The sequence below is a fragment of the Cryptomeria japonica genome, chromosome 10, assembly GCF_030272615.1.
Source record: "Cryptomeria japonica chromosome 10, Sugi_1.0, whole genome shotgun sequence".
Taxonomy (NCBI): Eukaryota; Viridiplantae; Streptophyta; class Pinopsida; order Cupressales; family Cupressaceae; genus Cryptomeria; species Cryptomeria japonica.
In genome coordinates, this window is record NC_081414.1 from 835658630 (window position 1) to 835676791 (window position 18162).

Sequence of the window (18162 nt, forward strand, 5' to 3'; positions counted from 1 at the left end):
TTTGGTTTGACTTTGGGTTCATATGAAGGGTTGTCTAGAATTTTTATTATCTTGTTTGCCACTACCTTCTTGAAAGCTAATTCAAGTGGTTCTCCCAATGGGATGTATTTCCTTCGTAGTTTGGAAGTTGTTTGAGTATTCACTTGGTTGTTTGTATAGCTTGATCCAGAAGGAATGATTTTGGGTCTCATTGTGTTAGCATCAACAATGCCATCATTTACCATGTTCTTGTTCTTGTTCCAAAATTGTGGCTTGTCTTTTCTTTTAAAGTCCTCTTTGTTTTCTTTGAATATCTTAATGACTCCTTGCTCAATTAAGAACTTCTTTATTGCTAAGCCTTTTTCAATGTCATCCTTGAAAGCGGACAAACAAGCTTTTCTTAATTCATAACCAATTTCTTTATTGGCATTCTGTGTAAACATCTCTACCATTTGTTTTTGTGGAATTTCACAAGAGCATTTGCTGGCTAAATTCCTCCATCTTTGTAGGAATGATGAAAATGACTCCCCATCCTTTTTCTTGGTGTTGCACAAAGTGGTGACTGATATGTCTGTCTCTATGTTGTATGAGAAATACTAGATAAAAGCTTCTGCTAGATCACTCCATGACTTAATTCCAGGTGGAAGTTGAGAGAACCATTCCATAGCTTGATCACCTAATCTTTGTGGGAACAATCTCATCAAGTATGTTTCTTTTGTTGCTACCTTAATTCAAGATATGAAAAATTGTCTTATATGTGCCTTAGGGTCTCCTTTTCCTCTATATTTATCAAACTTTGGTGTCACAAAGTGTGTAGGAAATGGAGGCATTGGAACACTTTTTATCAAATGGATAGAGACATATATCTCTCATTATGTAAGCTAGCTTTGGTGTATTTATGTCCTCCATTTTCTTTTCTAAGTCCTTTTTTTTTTGTTCCAAATTGTTCTTACGTGGAGATCAACTTCTTGGACCATATCCCATGTCTAAGCCACCAGGTCGAGGAGGAGGATACTGCATATATGGATGGTATTGATCCTAAACATGTTCATGTGGAGGAGGTCTATAATGAGGTTGTGTATAGGAACCACCTGATATAGAGCCATAACGAGGAATGGAATATATGCTTTGTCCATGCATATCATATTCTACAGGAATGTCATGAGTTTTTTCTTGTGTAGTGCCCCCAAATTTGACACGGGGTTTTCTTGTGTCCAAATTTTGAGCATGCCTTTGGATATCCAATTGTTTTTGAGGTTGGTCCCTAGTATGGGTATGCAATTGAGTGTATTTATCTGCATAAGACTTCCATAATGGTCTATGTAGACGGAGTTGTTCATGAGATACTCTTTCATGAGTATCATAAGCTTGACCATGTGTATTTGGGACCTCGGGTTTTTGAAAAAAAGATGATGGTGACTCAGACATGAAATGTGGTCCTCTAGTACCTCCACTATTAGGTCTCCTTTGATCCATGTTGAGTTGAGTTTCTTGCATAGGTCGATTTTCCACTATTTGAGACATGTCAAAATCATGAGGTATCTTAGTTCCACTTTGTGCCATCACTTGAAGAAAATATAGTCCATCTCTTCTCATGATTTCCTCAACCAATCTATTAAAATTGGGATCCATAATAGAGTCTTCCACCTCTGCTGAATGTAGTGAAATGTTATCCGCATTGTCATTTTGTGTATCATTGTTGTTTGTATTATCCATGTTCTCAACATTTTGAATGTTTCTATAGACGTCCATGTCAGGTAATGTGGTATGATCATAATTGAAAAAGATATCGTAGTCATACTCATAGCCACTCATGTTTGTGGACTCTTGAGCCTCTTTATCTTCTCTCCTAGATTTTTGGGAACGGGTTTCAACCATGAGCTAGGTCTTGACCAAGATGTGTGAGACTAGATGAAGATGGAAAGGTATGGAAGATGAAGAGTTGGATGGAATGTAAGTGAATTTGAGGTGTACTTGCAATGTCCCAAGTGTAAGACCAAGTATGTATGTAGTAGAGTAGGTGTGGCTTCTAAAGAGATGATAGATTCTCTTGATGAAGTAAGTTGACCTTGACTGTAAGTGAGACCAAATGAGACCCAAAGATGATAGACCTTGATGAGGGACCACTTAGAAAAATGTTGTTGTATGTATTGTGTTGACAAAGAAAGATGAGGACAAGCAATTTACCTTTTGACTCAAGTTTAGACTAATGTGAATGTAATGCAAGGTGTAAAGAAATGATGAACTTTGTGAGACCCAAAGATAGGTTGAATGCTAGATGAAAACCCAGAGAAATAACCTAGGAAGCTCAAGAATTCTAAAACTGATTGCTCTTTTTTGTTGGACTGTAAGTTTGTTTTCCAATACTGAACACAGACGTGCCTGTATACTTCACAAACACAGTTAGACAACATAGACGTGATTAAACACTACACAAATGCATTTCTCAGAATTTTATGATTGCAGTTTTTCTTATGATAACACAGATGTGTTTCTGTCCTACACACATGTGATTAAACATTGTACAGATGCATTTCAAAAATCTAAGTGCAATTTTCTCAATTTGTGAAGTTGTTTGTTGTGACCAAATCTAAATTTTTGACTATTTTTTTGTGACAAGAGGACACAATGTTGATGAGGATTCAAAGTTTGCAAGTGTTTGGACTCAAAATGACTCAAATAAAAGTGTGTTTTATGTAAAAATGTTTTGCATACACTTGAAGACACAAAAGACACAATGTTTTGATGTTTGATCTTGAACGTTTGAATTTTTACAAGAAGACAAGCACAATTCTTATGGTTGGCCAGGACAATAGTTGTTGATCCCACATGGGGTTTCCCCCGAGGCTACGCTATTCAAAGCGGGTACTTAGATGCTTTACCCCACTGGCTCCACCCTTGACACTCACTTCTCCAGGGTAGCCAAGCACCAGTCCCCACAAAAAACTCCCCGTGGTGAACTTTGTATCTCTACTAAGAACCATATGTGTGTGGGCCACTCCAGAGCTTTGACCTCCTGCCCCAACAACTAGAAGGATTTTGGCTTTCTAAAACAAAAAGGTGTTGGTAAGGGCATCCGCTCATGTAGCCATACATGTGGTACTTTCAACTCTGTAAATACAGAAGGCTCTCATTCGATAGGGGTTACACCCTACTACTGATCAAATAAATTTAATCAAATGGGTTTATGGGGAGACATAGTGTCGGTATGAACTAATCAGCACATGTTACCCATGGCTTTCACCATGGATATAGTTATTTATAGTGGTTCAGAAGAAGTGGGTTTTCCTTGCTACCACTTGGGTCATTCCCTCCTCACTAGTAGTCCTAATGACCACATGGAGAGGCAGGCCCTCTAAAGATAAACATAAAAGAGCCTATTGCTCAGGCACAAAAGACATTGGTTCAATTTTAGTGCACCAATTGAAGTGTTTGCTAATCTATGAAAATAAGGCACACAATAAAAATCAAAAGAAAACCCTTGCCAAGATCCTGCAACAAAGATTTTTTAGTAGTTTGGGTTGTTTCAAATGATTACCCCTTCTTACAAGCAAACAAGTTAGGTTTATTTTAACAAAATCCCAAAACACTTTGTGAAATAGGGGCCTTCGACAATGTGTTTTTTGACAAATTCAAAGATTTGATTTTCCATGAGTTCTTTTGCATCATAAAAAACAGAGCACCTATAAGATTTCAAGATATTTCTAGAAATGTAAGAAAATCCAAAAAAAAATCTAATTTACTCCAAAAACTAATTTTTTATGAAAAACCATAAAAAAATTCATAGAAAATGCAACATTGATCCATAAAATCTACATTTTTTTACTGGAAACTTCTGATAGCGTTCCAAACCTGCATAAACAAATTCCTGCAAAAATTCCAAGCAGTTTGTGAGATATGATCAAAATAATGCAAAACCCTAATTTTTAAAGATTCAATTTTCAAGAATTAATTTGCATCAAAATTAAAATCCCAAAGAACAGATCCTATGTATAATTATGAGAAATTTCCAAAAATGTAAACAAATCCAAAAAATTCACTCATTTGCTCTCAAACTTAATTTTTTATGAAAATTTATAAAAAAATCATAGAAAATTCAAATATGCTCATAAAAATCTTATTGTTTTATTGCGTATGTCTGATATTGTTCTTGACCTGCAACAAAAATTGATGCCAAAATTCGAAGCAGTTTGTGAGATCTGATCAAAATAATGAAAAATCCTAATGTTTAAAGATCCGATTTTGTAGGAAATATTTTGCATCAAAATTAAAATCACAAAGAACACATCATGTGTATAAATTGGAGAGCTTTCCAAATATATAAGAAAATTTGAAAAATTTGCTCATTTACTATCAAATTATTATTTTTATGAAAATTCATAAAATATTAATAAAAAAATCAAATATACTCCAAAAGATCTGATTTTTTTATGGAAAGCGCTTGATACTGTCCTCAACCTGTCAACAAAATTGTGTGCAAAAATTCAAAGCCGTTTGTGAAATAGGATCAAATCTCTCCAAGATTTTAATCTTGTGTACAAAACCCTAGTTGCACAAAGTTATTCTTCAAATTGTTTTACAAAACAACAATATATGGTTAGAAAAACCTACCAAAAAAAAACAAAAAACATAGATCTAATAAAAATCCATGTCCCACCGAGCATCCCAAAATGCTTATGGTAAAAATGGAATAACAATAATATTGAAAGACTAAAATAGATTCAACCACAAAACCCTAGCCTAACAACAACAAAGATCCACCATAACATATGAATATTACCTAAGACAAATGTAAATCAACAAAATCACAAAGCTTATACCATCACATGTCAAATAGGGTTTGAATTTCCATTCTTCATATCTCCATTGATCTTGCTTGATATATTTGCTCTCAGATTTTATGTGTGCACAACAGCTCAACAAAGAACGGAAAATGTGGTTGATAGATTGATCGCATATGAAAGTTAGAATGCTAGAATGCTTAGGAGTGCTTAGAAGTTTTAGGAGATTGATAGTGAAGGAAGCATCCTCTTATATAGAAGACATTGTAGGAAATGGAGGGATAAGATTAAGAGGTGTAAAAGATAAATGGCTGGCTAGGATTAGAGGGTAGGTAGAAGAAATAAGAAAATAATGAGAGGGTAGGTAGTGTAGGAATTAAGAGATGAATGACATGTGTCATGGATAGAAAAGGCTAATGAATTAATTAAATAAATAAAGATTTATTTACTTAATAGAAGAAATGGGATCAATTAAATAAATAAAAGTATTTATTTAATTTAGAAAAAAGACAATTTAAATAAATAAATGTATTTATTTAAATGAGGAAAAGGGCTAGAAGATGATAAATGAATTAATTAAATAAATAAAGATTCATTTAATTAATAGAAGACTTAGGCTTAAAATAATTAAATAAATAAAAATATTTATTTAATTAGACAAGACAATTTTAGGTGTCTACAGATATTACCGAAATGGGGTAGGGTCATCTAGACCCAAAGAAATTATGAATAACATATCCAATCTTCCAAATATATAGACTCCACACATACCAAGAATACCACAACACGAAACTCGAAGAGATACTACTGTCATGACCAAAATAGCTAATAGCAGAACACATATCTAACACAGCGACTAATGAGAACTCAAAACTTTGGAACAAAGATCTTCCAAAGATTACATCATCGTATCAGCTCCATCTAACTACATCATAACATCTGCCCATAACAAAGAACTGCATATAGTATTTAGACCAATCCGGATAACACATAATTGCATATATTGTCCAGTCCAAACCAGATAGCTAGTTTGACATCAACGACAACAATATTCACACAAGTCTAACAATCTCCCTTTCTTATCCAAAACATATTTGTGTATGAAACAAATCCCCCTTTCTTATGCAACTCCTCAAATCCAAGAAACCAGATTCTTTTCTCCCCCTTTTGACATCAAGGACAAATGATGTCTTTGATGAAAAAAGGAAGAAGGAAGAAAAAGACATAATATATACTCCCCCTTTCTTATGCAACTCTTCAAATCCAAGAAACCACATTCCTTTCTCCCCCTTTTGACATCAAGGACAAAGGATGCCTTTGAAGAAAAAAAGAAGAAGGAAGAAAAAGACATAATATATAGAACTGCAAAAATGTCAGAAACAAGAACCTTCAGCTGCTCTTCTTCGAAAAGATAAGCTTGTATTTCTCCTTCAGATCCGGAAGAAGAAATTCTCAAGAATTTATGGCTAGTTTAATGTTGATTGAAAGGATTTTGCATTCCACCACCATATTAACTACATGAGAAAAATTATCTGGACTAGATGGGCTCTGCTTGTACTCAACTACACTTCAAAGCAATGTTGAAAAATGCTCCAATTTAGCCTCAACAATCTCCTTCACCTTCCAAAACATGTTCACAAAGTCTTCTTTCTGCCTTTGCAATAATAAGAGTTCATCTTGAAGAAAGCTAATTCTTTTCCTCTACTCACCATCCTTATCATCCAAAAAATCAAAGGATATGCCTAAAGCTGTCAACTCATTTTCAATAGCATCAATTTTGTTTTTGTGCTTCACTGCAACTATCAGCCAAGAGATACATTACCTGTAGACTTTGATAACACTACGGATATAGTTCCTCAATTCCTTAATACATACTGATAAGATCTTTTGTGCATCAACACATTCATTCAACAGATTCTGCATATCCAAACCTTTTTCTTCAGATATTCCACTCTCAATAGAGTACTCATAGAACTTCTCATTTGGAATCTCATTCAGTGATTCCAAAACTAAATTATTGATATTCTCAATTCTCATGTTATTTTGGATCAAATGATTCAATAGAATGCTTTTAATTCTATCTGACTCAACTGAAGTTAGTCACATCACACCAATTTTCTTGATTCCATCCACGTTGTCCACTAGTTTCAGCAAATTGGATTCATCATCTAATTCTCTAGCTTCCAACTCTGCAACTGCTAAAGCTCCTCCAACTAAGAGACTCTGGATCTTCAATCACTACAATATCCTCTACTTTGATTTTCTTTGACTTCAAAATACTGACAAGAATAGACTGTCTTCTTTTCTTCTTTTTGAAGGAAGAATCTCCAAACTGAAAACAAAAGATACCAGGCCAACACTCCATGCCTCTAGAAAGGATTTGAAATAGGCATCACAGACTTCCTTTTTATTATTCAAACTGTTCAAATATCTAAATATTTGTGTTGCAATCGGAACACCATACTCCCATATAATATTGTTTTTTGTCAGAAAAGATCCCAAACAATACATAACCAAACTCACAAGCGATGAACCAAACTGGAAAGGATAATTCCTTTCTTTTGTCATCTTAACATTTTCTAACAACTTTTCTCTCAACAATTCACACAAGTTGAAAGATTTGTTTTCCATCACAAGAATATGTTCCATATATAGTGTAATTGTCAAGGTGGCACCTTTCCTATTCCTGAAATAGATTTCATAAGAAATGTCGTAGGCTACATACCTCAACTCAGGGTTGATGATAGAGTTAATGATCAATGCTCATTGATCACCCTTCACGTTGGTTAGGGCTTTCACTTCTCTATTCAATATTTCCTTTTTTATTGGAACTTATCTATTGTTGCACAAACTGGTGATCACAGAGATAACCTCCTTTGAGATGGGGTAAGGTTTATCTAACATAATGTTGACATCCTGTACATGGCTAAGAATCATCCTGATAACCTCCACATTATTAAAACAAGGAAATTATGTCCAAAGATTTAGACCTTTTCTTTCCAATCCTTTGACTTTTGCAACTCAACATCACTCAAACCAGCTTCAACATCTCTAATTTTCTCTGGGTTGAATTCATCTTGGAACACCTTATCCAAAACCTGAAATTCTTCGTTGCTAGATTCTTCGATAATCATTTTTCCTTCAATGATTGCTCTTATTTTGCTACTCCTCTACCATTCCCAATATTCTTAAGCCCGAATAATGAAATAATGAATTCAAAAAACTAATACTTATCTTGCCAAAAATACTTCTCTTAGGGTTTTGCCACCAAGAACTGTCTTATCGATGATGTCAGCAAAATTCCTTCGATTACCAGATAGCCTTTAAAGAACTCAAATCATAGTTATGCCAGATCAATTACATGATCCACTCAGACAAGGAGGACAAATTTTTTTCTTTCAAAAGGAACTCCCCTTGATCCATATCACTATACTTAGTTATTGGAGGAAGAGGTGCTCACTTCCTTTGTTCTCACTCTTCTTTCTCCAGACCAAATTTTCTTTCTTCTTTGATTCACCATTCTTCATTACACTTATCTTAGCAGATTTCTCTACATTTCCATTTCTACATTGATTATCATAATGTTCGGAGCATTTGAAACAACTGATGTCCATTTTTTATCTTACTAGATGTGATCTATGTCTGCATTGATTAGTCTTATGTGCATAGTTATTGTAAGTATAATAGTATCGATGAAAGTTGTAACTCTTCCTGTTTGCTTCAACCGGATTATGTTTCTGACTCATACTATGGTTTCTATAATGATTTTCTCTAGACCAAACCTCTTGCAACTATAACATTGAATGCTTTTGTTGCTTACTACCTTATATCCAAATTTATTACATTGAAAACAATAGCCATTAAAAGATGGGTACCTTTTTGCATTAGGTTGTTGAACTAGTGGTCTTCTTGCATTAGAGTTTTAATTCCAATATTTTCTCTCATCTTCTAACTTCTTCTCCACTTTAGCTTTGACTTCTTTGTTTTCCTTTTTATCATTCTTATCGGAACACATACCAAGTAGAAAGCCAAGTCTAGTCTTATCCAAGTTAACTTGTTGCATGATAAGCAAATCTTCCAGGAGCTTACTACTATAAAGCATTTTATTTTCTACTTTCAAATTATTCACCTCTTGCTCTTGTTTTTCACATTCTTCAAACTTTTGCTTGATTACTTCTATCAGGGATTTCTCTATCTTGTATTTCTCTTCAATATTTTGCATTATATCTTTAATAGTCTCATTCACCTACTTCAACTGATTGTTAACCTCCTTATGCCTCAGTTTGAATTTTTGGATTTTCTCTCTCAGCTTCTACACAGAGTCATTTGATATCTTCACATTCTCTTTCAATTCTTCATTCTCCAATTCAACACTTTCCAAATCTTCAAGGGCTATCTTCAAATCTTCATACGTCTGAAAATATCTGATCATGAATATAGGTGCCATGATTCAACTAAAATGAATCTCTCTCACGTGGTTAAGCTTTCAAGCAAGGGACCATGGCTCTAATACCAATTGTTGACTAGGTTGAAATGACCAGAATACTAAGAAGGGGAGGGGTGAATCAGTATTCCTACAAAAAAAAATAAAAGGAAACTTTTAGTAGTACTTTAATCTTCCACAAAAATATCAAACTTCATCTATCATACTTAACGGATATAAAAATACAAAGTAGAATAATCATGAAGAACACAACCACAAGAGAAACACCCAATTTTATACATGGAAAACCAAAATGGGAAAAACCACAGAGAGTGTTAACTCTCAAGATAATATAATTAGTTATATGGTGTTTACAAAGGAGTGGCTCACTATTAGGTGGCTCACTGCTAGATTACAAAACCGACTCACTATCGGACCACTAACTGCAAAGATACAAAAGAACAACTCACTACCAAAATTATCACTACAATAGAAAAGGTTTAACTAAAAAGGATTGCATCCCCAAATACATGAGATCAATTTTAATATTAAGCTCATATCACAATTCACAAACCCTACAATAGATCTAGCTAAAGATCTTTGTACAATTGTCCTGTAGTAGGTCCGGTGAAGAACTATTGCACCACTGCAACACTATCTGCCTTCTTTGTCTGCAACTCACACTATGCACTCTGCTTCTCTACTAGCTTCCACATACACACCTCATATATTTTCTCAATCTCTTTTTTAAATTTAATAGAGGATACAAACATGAAATAGTATGTTGGCCAGTCCCAACACATTATTCATCATAAAAAAGAAACTCACATTAGCCTTTGTAAGATCTCTACACACTTCCTTTTTCATACTTCATTTTCCAATGCATATACTGATATTATCGAAATGGGGCAAGGTCATCTGGACCCAAAGATACTGACCCACTATTATAAAATTAAGTATAAAATCTCCAATATTTCAAAGATATAGACTCCATGCATACCAAGAACACCGCAACACAAAAGTCAAAGAGATACTACTATCTTAAGCAAAATAGCTAATATCGAAACTCATAACTGACACTGGGATTAATGAGAACTCAAAATTCTGGAATGAAGATCTTCCAGAGATTACCTCATCATATCACTTCCATCTAACTACATCATAACATCTATCCATAACAAAGAACTGCACATATCGACTGCATATAGTATTCAGACCAATCCGAATAACACAGAAATGCATATACTGTCTAGTCCAAACCAGATAGCTAGTTTGACATCAATGACAACAATATTCACACAAGTCTAATAGGAAGGCCATTTTTGAGGAAGTAGGGAAGAGAGTTAGCGAAGAGATGGTAACAATGACTCTTGAAAAAGGCTAAAAAATATTAAAGGATTGTGGCATTTTTTTTAAGGATGTGATTATCGTATTCCATTACCTTTGACTCCTTGAGAGCTCAAGAAAGTATAGAGGTCACAAGCAATGAAGAAAATGCAGAGGACTTATGCTTTGGTACAGTATTTGACCAAAGACATGACATCTTTTCTATTTGGTCAATTTTCCCTTCAAATGATAAAAAAGAAAAATAAATAATCTAGTCACTTGATTATTAAAAGGAAAAATGATACAACAATGTCTCAAGTTGCATAGATCACTTCACACATTGCAATATTTACTAAGGCACTTGCTAAGAGACTTGAAGTAGATTGTGATAAATTGACAAAATAAAATCAAGTGTTAAGAGAGCAGCTAACAACCAAGGAATTCCTACTTCCTCCACCTCAATAAATGATTACCTATAAATAATTACCACCGTTAAAATAGGATTGGAGGTGACAAAGGTGAAAGATAAACAATTGGAAACAGAGTTGGAGGAAAAGGAGAAAATAGAAAAGGAAGCGGTGAAAAGTGGAGAGGAAACTAAGACAAGAGAAAATAAGTTGATAATCGACATGGTCAATTCATTATTAGGAAATAAATTAGAATCACTTCTTCAGCATGTAGGTAAGGCATCACAAAGATATAATTCAATTAGGGAGATATATAAAGATCATGCCAAGTGTGAAATTCATTTCCAATTCCTTGAAAAACATTTGGGGAAGAGAACTGATGTTTTTAAAATCTAATTAGATCATACAAATGTGGAACAATAAATTTAGTAGGTCATCAAGGACCTTCATATTAGATATAATATTTAATTTATTTGTTGGAATCACATGAAACTTATACAAGAATGAATAGAAGGGAGCTAGCCACACTTGAGGGAAATTCAGTGTTCCACATGCCCACACTCTTTGAGGAAAATTGAGAACTTGTTGGTCCATATGAGTATAAAAAGTGCATAGTCCTTATCAATCACATCAAGATGGATGAAATCTTTTCTCCATGGAATGAAAAACGCAAGTTTGAATTGCAAGACAACTCAACCATTGTAATAGGCCTCACTTTACCACCTTGGCTATCCACACAAATTATTTGAGAATGTATTTAAATTTAGTAGATGCAAAATTTATTTGCATTTCAATTGGTCATCTTTAGGACCACTTTTTTCCATGTCATCCATCATGGGTTTCTTCAAGTGTTTTGAAATGAAAATAATTGAAGGTGTGTTTGGTTTGCATTTCAATTTGTCTCCAAATGATATTTCCATGCCACTTCATCATTTCAATCAGTTTTGAAGGTGTATCATCTCCCTCAAACCTTGAGCATTTTCCCAATAATTTATGCAACTCAAACATGTTATTTTCGTTAGTGGGAAAGCTTATTTTGTCTTGTAGTGTATTAAAGATACATTTGGCATATTCTCTTGTTATAGGTTTGTTAAATGAAAATATGATGTGTACATGGCTTGAATCTTGTTTCTTTTTTGTTTCTATAAAAGGGAAATCAAAGCCATTGTATGGGGATTCTAGTCTTTTCAAATTTTGGAAAAGATTTTCTCAAATTAGGTCTTGCATTGTATTGTGTTTTATCAAGAATCTATAGAAAAGTGACAATTCAATTGTTTCATACTTTATCAATATTTTTATAAGATTGAGCAATACATAGTAAAAATTTTGATATACTTATTTCCAGAATATTATATTCAAACTCCTTTGAAAGTTTAATAAAATAGTTTTTAACTTTCATTTTTGTGTTTTTAGGGAATTTATCTTATGTTTTGCATTTTTTCAAGGAAAAGATTAAAAGGCTCTAGATAAGATATGAAGATTTGAATCCTATGTTAAGGATATAAAAGTAGAATTGTAATTAGAATTAAAGTGGGGATATTAATGTTAGGCATTGATATAATTTGGAACCTTGTGGTCTAAATCAATTTGTTGTGCTAGTGTTTAACAAACATCTAGGACTAACTCTGTAGACATGGATAAGCATCGATCTTGAATCTTGTTCTTGTCAATAGAATCAAATCTCAAAATGAACAAACTATATTTCTTTTTTTATTTTTCTTTTTTTTAGGGATGAGTATATGCTCTCAAGACCATCAATGAAGAATGTCCAAGAAGTAAGCTAATTTTGTTGAAATTCTTATAGTTCTTAGTCTATTTGAATGAGAGCATTTTTTGTAATACAATACCCAGATTTAGAAATTATTTTATCATAATTTATTGTTGTAGGAGTAACGTCCTTGGTCTTGTAGAACCAAAAGTGTAGAGGATTTCAACTCTTTTTTTGAATCTTGTTCACTAGCCATTGTCCTAAGATCTTTAAGCATGGGAAATTAGAAAATCCTTAAAGTATTTCAGTTAATCAATTGAAATAACCAACAATTCCCTCAACAATATTTTAAAATTTCACAAACTATTTGGGACTTTGATAGAAGTATGAGTAAAACTCGTGCACTAGAATTTTAAGTTTTTCTATTGAATTAAACTTGCTCATAATTTTAAATCCTAAATTTATTTTGTTGGTCATGCAATGAATAACAATTATGTATGGCAAAGAAGTAGTTTTTAGGTGTATGCAAAGAATGTTCCTATGAACTTGCATATTATAGCTCCATCAACTGCTACAAACACCAACTTTTTGGCAATTGTGAAGTCATCCATATCACCAATTTAATTCAAATATTTTTAAACTAGTTCAAATAAATTTTGTGATGTGGGATTCTCCTTCATTTTAACAACACAAAGTAGATGAGGCTAGTGGATATGTTCGCGTATAATATACACATCCGTACATACCCAAGAAGTATTATCTACCATTTAATTTCATCTGAAGATGATACAATAAAGCTTTGACTATTTTATTTTTTCTTGTAAATCTTATTTTTCTACCTCAAAAAGACAATTTGCTCATTCCCATCCACTACTTATTGACCAATGTGTTTGATGAAATTTAGGAATGCCCAAAAAAGATAATAAACTATTATATTCAAGGTAGTCCACCATAAGATACACTCTAGTCAAATATGAAAAAAAACCACTCAAATGAACAATTTTGGCCTTTTTGGCTTTTGTCATGATCCTTCCAAATTGAGCTTCAATTGAACCCCCACATTTAGCATGTTTCACCTTTCTTTGCATATGTTCATCATATTCAATGGCATAATTAACATGAAGATATTCTTCCTTTAGTTTCCATCTTATCACCGATTGTTCGGGTACATGCAGGATCATGGTGTGCCAAAAAGTGGCAATGGAGAAAAAAATGTGTTTTAAACTTTGCCAAACACGCCAAATTTGGCTTTGACTTTTTGTTTGGGTTGGCCAAAATTTGAATTTGGTTTGGTAATACCAAACTAAATCAGATATCTGATATTAATGGATATTTGATTTGTGATGTCATGCTTTTTCAAATTGGATATCCGTTTAAATTGGATATCTGTTTTGGAAACAAAAATAGATAACCGTTTTGCTCAACATAAAAAGTATAGTTTAGTAAAATGGGCATAACTTTTGTGTTTCTTATCAAGATTTTGATCTTTTACAGGCGTTGGAAAGGTAATTTAGAGACCTATCAAATGGATAAGGTAATTTTTTGATATTATAGACCAAAAATTAATTATAATCATTTGAAATTAATCCTTCATTTTTTAAACTTTAAATACTCACAAATTTGCATACAAAGTCTCATTTTTTTCCTATCACCTCCTTTATCTATCACTTGTCTATCTATACTTATATAAATATATTTTATATATCTCTTTCTTCTCTACTTATGTCACTTATTTTCTCATCCCATCTAGATAAATAAATTCCCAAGTTACATGCATCTCTACATACATCTCCATCTTTCTATTCCTATCTCTCCCTCTCCCACTCCATCATTGTCACTCCTTAGTTCTATATCTCTCTAATAATATCTCTTCTCTCTATTTATCTCCCTCCTCTACCTTGTCCTACCTATACTTATCTATTACTTGTCTCTATCACCTCCTTTCTCTCCCTATCTTGTCCCCTCTATCTATATAGTGTTGGCATGATGATGCTTTTTGTATTTGATGAGTTTATGTGTTGTCATTGATGGAACACATATGTTTTGATTGTCAGTCATCTTTGTATACCATTTAGGTCAAACCGGTATCATATGTATAGAGTAAGTCTAACTGGTATGAAGGTGTCTAAACCAGTATATGTAGACAATCGGTATATGCAGTTAAGACAATCAATTTTGGTCAATTCCAATGTTACCAGTTTTGAGATACAACTGAGAGAGACAAGAAGGTGCATGGCGACAATCAGTTTGTGAGTTTGATGCGGTCAACACTCAATCAGTATTGGTGTTCCAACTGATTTCCCAGATTGTGTGATGAGTTATCACCAGTCATGATGTGTTACCACCAATCGACATTTTTGGTGGTGATTTGTGATGTGTTAAGGAAGTTTGTCCAGATTCACTAAACCTAGGAAATTATGTTGAGGTTCAGGAGCCGACATGATATCTAATGTCTATAAAAAGACATTGTAATGAGTTATTTTCATATAGGAGATGCAAGTTATGTTATAAGTTAGAGTTGATGCAATTTTTTGAAGGAGTTGAAAAGTATGTCAGTGATGTAGTAATGAGTGAATAGAAAAGGATCTAAACAAGTAGAATGTGCTATTCCTCGATCATACCACCCGTTGTTTTCTAATCACTACAGTAGTTAAATCCCCTAACCAAGTAAGCTCTAACAAGCTTCATTGTAGAAATCCTCTAACAAGGTGATTCATTAACTTGGATCTAAATCCTCCATTGAGGTTACCTTTAACCAGGCATAGCTCCTAACAGGGCTTGGGATCTTTAATAGGATCTGCACCTAACAGAGCAATTGTAGATCTTAATCGGTCAGTTACCTATTTTTGCAGATAGTTAACTTGTGAGTTCCATCTCACTGTGGCTTTTCCCAGTTGGTTTTTCCATGTATAAATACTTTTGTTATGGTGAATGTTTTACTTTTTGTGAATGCTTTTATAACACCTTGGATTGCATGCAAAGTCATAAGTAAATTGGTTAAATGTTTTTACCGGTTTGCGATTAAAGTGTTATTGTTTTTTATATCACTGATTCACCCCCCTTCTCAGTGCTTTATAAGTTTATCAATTGGTATCAGAGTCTAACTTCCTTAAAGCTTAATCGCTTGCAAGGAAAACCTAAAGCAATTATGGGGGATAGATTTTGTAGAGAGATGGCTAGAGAACTTGCTGAAACTAGGAATGAGCTAGAAACCCTGAGAGACATATTCAAATCTTCACAAGAAAAGAGGAAAGAAATGACTAAGCAATTATTGGAGATCTTTGACAATAGCTCTTCAGATGAGGCCAACATTGATGCACTGGTTGAAGAAGTGGAGAAATTGAATGGTGAAAAACTTAACCTAAGGAGAGAACTTGAAGCTCTTATAATCCGTATGAGTCAAGAACTTGAAGCAAGGAGGGCAGTTGAAGACCTGGTCAAAGAGAAAGATCATGAGATCTCTAAGATCAAGTAGGAGAATGCAGCTTTGCATGAACATTGGCATGAGGAGAAAGAAGAGAAAGAAGCATTACAGTCAGATCTTGAAATGGCAATGTCTCTTAGAGAGAATCTTATGAAGCATAATGAAGATCTTACCAAAGAACTTACCGAGGCCAATGAGAAGCTTGAAAAATTCAACAAGAGATCCTCTATGCTGGATGAATAGATCCAATCTCAGAGGATGATAGGTGACACATCTGGGTTAGGATTCAATACATTTGAGAAAGGTGAGTCTTCTAAAATAAAGGATACTTCATCAAAAGACAAACCGGTATCTGAAGGTATGAAATTAGGTAAGAAGAAGTAAACCAGTTTGTTTTAACTGTCACAAACTAGGACATACTAAAAATGTGTGTAGAAGCAGATCTAATGAGAACACAAGCTATAATTCTAATACTAGATATGTGTCTAGAAGATTTATAGGTCATTGTTACACATGCAATATGTATAGACATAGATCAGTTGAATGCAGATGTGGAGAAAATGATCTAGCACCTCACATGGATTCAAGACCTATCGGTGATTGGAGAAGAACTTATGACAATCGGAGAAACATGAATTGACAAAAACATTATGTCAACCAATTTAGTCCCTATGAGATGGAGAAGGTAACCAATGTTATTTTCTTAATTTGTGATAACTATGGACATGTGGCTATGAACTACAGAAGGAGGACTGGAAGAGGTAATGCAGGACCTTGGAGAGCATCTGGGATAGCCTGCTATCATTGTCATAAACCAAGACACATTGCTAAGTTTTGCAGAACTAAGAATAACCAACTGGCAAATCACTCTAAAGATCGGAAAGGAAAGAAGATAGTAGATGTTGAAGAAACCAAAGCGGAGATGAATATGATTTGGAAGAAGAAAAGTGAGGACAAACCATCAGAATAATCAAATCCTTCACCTAGTGTGGAGAATGCTACACTGGTAAACTGATCTTTTCAACAAGCCTAAGGGGAGCATATTCATAAATTCATTTTTGGACCCCTTGAAGAGAATATGGTAAGAAAATTTTGCATTTAGAGTTGTAATATAAGAATTTTGATATTTTTGTCAATCGATTTTCTAAGGATTACCAACTGGTTGATATGCCTACCGGTATAGGTGAGTTTGTTAAGTGGTAATTAGGGTTTGTTCCCCTATTGTTAGTGTAATTAATGTAGTCGGAAAAATAAATGAAAAGCAACTTCGTTGAATCATTTTTTTACCCTATTTCATTCAAAGAAGCATTTTGTGAGCACTTGCAGAGTGAAACAGAGCATTGTTAGCAGATTGAGAACAGATATGTGCGACGAATTTAAAGTTGAATTGGATTTGAAGCTAAGGAAAGGTGAATCAGGTGTGCAAGCGAGAGAGCAACTGGAAACCCTAGCAGCACAAAGGGAACAAGGTATTTTTGTTAAACTCTCTCTCTTGAATCAAGATTATTTAGAATGGCATCATCATCTACACCAACAGAGAGTCTTTTTATCACTGCTGAAGCTATGGAGTTAATGGGGATAGATAAGATAGTCTTATAATGCATTATCTCAAGTACCCCAAGATGTTTTGATTAAAGGTGATTTGACAAGTTATATAGATTGAAAAATTGAGGATCTAGGGTCATTGGAAATCTATTCTCAAGTTAAATCTATGTACGATAAGAGCGAGAAGATCAAACCCAAATATATTAGGGTTTATGAGAAAGGTTTTCATAATGCGGTGTCTTTTCTAGAAGATTTTGAGGAAGAACATGTCAAGATCATCCTCAGTCATGTACATGGAGGAAATATATATCTTGATAGGTCTCACACTATCACAAAGGAGGCTATTCATGCAGTAACAGGTTTCTGCCAAACTGGTGAATTACCTAAGTTAAGGAAAATCTCAAAGGAGATTGTTATTGAGTTGACAAAGACCATTGTTGATGGTCATGCTATATCTATCAATAACATTGCAAATGAAGGAGTCAAGTTTGCAACAATGGTTATTGGCTATCAAATATTTCATTCCAGCCAAATGAATAGCGTACCACCTGTTGTCGTGTATGTTGCCT

General features: G+C 33.8%; 1 protein-coding gene across 1 annotated transcript in view; it reads left to right on the forward strand.

Annotated features, from left to right (window-relative positions):
- LOC131859327 (uncharacterized) overlaps positions 1–18162 on the forward strand; it is a 74099-nt gene that overhangs the window by 53599 nt on the left and 2338 nt on the right. The window lies entirely within an intron of this gene.